Source organism: Nansenia antarctica (genome assembly GCF_963989245.1).
Source record: "Nansenia antarctica genome assembly, chromosome: 16".
Taxonomy (NCBI): Eukaryota; Metazoa; Chordata; class Actinopteri; order Argentiniformes; family Microstomatidae; genus Nansenia; species Nansenia antarctica.
In genome coordinates this window covers 19,590,230-19,593,898 of record NC_137686.1, presented here as the reverse complement: position 1 = coordinate 19,593,898, position 3,669 = coordinate 19,590,230, and positions in this window count along the sequence as shown.

Genomic DNA, 3,669 nt, shown 5'->3' with positions numbered 1-3,669 from the left:
TTATCTTATAGCACAGTGTGCATCGATTCAGTAGACATCAGTTAACAGACAGTTGGGCACAATATAATCGCTTTGTCAGTAACAGAAATATCTCAAATCAATTACTGTACTGCAACAGAACTAATAGCCAGAAATAATGATACACTGACATCAAGTGGCTAAGTGCTTTGGGAAGACTGTTGCCATGGCCAGCAGTGATATAATGTCCAAGAAAACCATATCATATTTTTTCTCTCTTTTGGCAGAAATTGCACTCACTAAGGCTGGAGAAGGAACACAAGGGGAAGAGCAAGGCTTCCCAAAGGGGGGTCGCAGTCTTGAACAACGACGATAAACGAGGACACAGTACACTGAGTGCCGGGGATGATTCAGAAGGGCTGTCTCACAGAGACAACATGAGAACATGAATAGAGCGAATTACGGCTTGCTGTAAAGTTCACATTATTGAGGGGCAAGATGTTTCCCGGTGGCTATAGCAGTACAGTTTGTCAGGGACAGGGACTTCCCATTAAGTTAACACAGTCACACTGCATCAATACACAAGTGTGAGACCAAAAACGTTGCGTTGAGTGCGGGGTACTTTTATGAAGGTACGGTGGATACAGACAAGGGTTATTCCGAATATGAATGTACCATGTCTCCTAGATGTTTGTTTGTTTTTATATGTGGTCGAATTATTATAAATATTCCATCTCCAGTGCTGCAATGCAATGTATACATTTTATATTAAAGAGATATAGGAGAAGGAGGTTTGTTCATCTTTCTCATGTTCTGTCTTTGTGTTTTAGAAACTCAATCTGGCTTCAGATGCAGTTCTAGCTCTCTTTGTGTGCATTCCACAGGCAGAAGGACAAAGTGACAGTGTCTATAAAAAACATTACATTTTAAGACTTGCTCTGCATGAATTGCAGTTCATGGCCACTTAGATTTCCAGGAGTAACTCTGACATTGACATGTTAACAATGACTGAAACCACAGTTTGAAAAGCAACAACATCAGTCCCTCTAAACTGGGATTCTCAGAAATGTCATAGCGGCAGAGATTGACAAAGGGATGCCTAGAGCAGTAAATGTGGTACACATCACCTTTGTGTCCATGCCGGTCTCCATCTTGTTCCATTAGAGAAGAATTGGAGGCAGCCTTTAACATGCAGCAGAAGAGGGGCAGCTTTTTCCATCCAGCAGAAGAGAGGCAGTCTTCACCATGCAACAGATAGCAGGCAGTCTTTACCATGCAACAGAAGGGAGGCAGTCTTTTCCATGCAACAGAAGGGAGGCAGTCTTTACCATGCAACAGAAGGGAGGCAGCCTTAACATGCAGCAGAGAAGACAGTGTTCACCATGCAACAGAGAGGAGGCAGACTTTACCATGCAACACAAGTGAGGCAGCCTTCACCATGCAACAGAAGAGAGGCAGCCTTCACCATGCAACAGAGAGGAAGCAGTCATGCAGCAGAGAGGAGGCAGCCTTTACCATGCAGCAGAGAGGAGGCAGCCTGCTGTCTATACAGAATGTGCTATGCTATCTACCCCCACGTCTGTACTATACCCCTGTCATACATGTCCTTGGCATTAACTATTCTGCCGTTAGAGTGCGTTACATTCAATCTCAAAGCAATTAGGTCTTAGTCCAATACATGTGGATCTTCCAGAAGATGGCAGACATGTAGCCAACTCTGCTCCTTAAAGAGCCTTAGGTCCTGTCACATGGTTTTAAACGACTTGGAGGAGGAGGAGGAGGAGGAGGAGGAGGAGGAGGCAATCAATAATTTCATTCAAGGGAAAAGTTTTTCATTCTGGTCTACAATACTATATTTTTTCAGAATATTCCTCCAAATTCCATATGAAAGCCATTAAGAGTCTACGCAGAGGTGGTAACAGGACTGTTATGCTGAGTGAACCCCCATTAAAAAGAGATGGCTGTTTATATATGATTAGTACTCTAGAGGCTCTTCCAGGACAGTCCGGCTGGTTAAACACTCATTGTGCTGATACAACACCACGGCTGGGCTAAGATCCAGAGGTGAGCCGTCTCTTATTTTCTAAAGTGGCAGTAAAATATAGTGTTGTTGTGTACGGTACTGTTGTCTAAAAGAACTGGATCATTGCCTGAACGGCCTCCTTCTCTTGTGTCGTGTGAGGTTGGTGAGTTTCTGTTGATTGATCTAGGTCAGCTTGCTTGAGGAATCTCTTTGATTGACAGCTCCTCTGTGTGCATTTTTGTGTCAGAGGGATTCCCACGTGGGAGACGCAGCCCCCTGGGGGAGAAAATGAGAAGTGCAGCAGGTTGTCATACTGCAGAAGGTTCTAGAAAGAGGAGCGTAGAGACGTCTGTCTCTCATTCCTATGAATGGGGAGGGCCTCTGTGTTATCAGACGATGCCTCTGCGCGCCTCGACACTGACGTCCTCACCAAGGCAACAGGGGAGCACCAGTCCGTTGCTATGGGAATCAGTGATGTCCTCCTCTCCCCTTTGGTAAGAAGGAAACTTCAGATCATCTTTTATTTTATTTATTTGGATGCCGATGCATCTCTAAGGATTGGTTTCAAGTATGCTGTCAATTCCAAAGCATGTTAAAGTCAAACTAGCATATTGTGTTCTGATGATGTTCCATCGATTGTTTGATACTGTAGAAGACTGTTAAAGCAAGGTAAAGGTCACTGCTAAACAGAATGCTTTGTATCCCGTATATACTGTAGGTTTTGATCTCGATACCCTATACAATGTTCACCATCCTATAGTGCGTCTTTAAATAACCACACTTCACTCCACTCTTCATTTCTCAGGACAAGCAAGCATCGCACAGTAACACACTGTTACAAAGGCCTCTCTAAGGAGAGGCATCTCTGACAGCCTTTAATGATAACAGTATCTCAAAATGAACGATGTCTTTTGTGAATGCGGCACCAGACGGCATACAAAAACAACAAGGATATAAATCTTATAGTGTGGGGTGCTTGGACAAAAACACTTGAGAATGTTCCGCTCTTCCATTACCTAGCTTGTGTTGTTCATGTGATAGGTATACTGTATTGCTGGAAAATGTTATCTCCAAAGCAAAGCCATTTGTCCACTGTATTGATACATATTATGCTATAATGAAGTCTACAAGAGAGTCATTGAGAGTCATCCCGACATTTGCTATGACAGTGGCGCTGAGGGAAGGAGAGTTGAAACAGACCTGAATGTGGTGGAATGTGGCAGTCAGTCAGACTCCCACAGACCCAATACAAGGTCAAATGTCATTGAGTCCTTTCACAGATGTTGTTTTCATTTTTTCTCCATGTAGTTGCATCTGCTCTGGTCTCAGGGGTGAAGCCAAGGTATGGGGCGGGGTTGGGAGGCAGGCAATTTTGGTTTGGTTGAGTTGCCAGTTTTGTAGGTTGTTTGTCTTCCAAAAGTGGTAATACTCAATATCAACACTAGGTGGCGGTCATTGGCTCTCTTACATGAGAGCCGTGTTTATGGTGTTCTGGCTTATTGAATGCATTGTAGGAAGAAAAAAAACAAGTGTTTTTGTACCCCTGTTATAAATAACATATGTCATGTTTTGAAACAATAATTTCCCAGTAGGCCCAGAATACAACACTACATACTGATTGATGCAGTTTACTTTTGTCATGTTTATAATGGCTCACTTCTGCTTCAACAGAATTGCTCCATCAATTA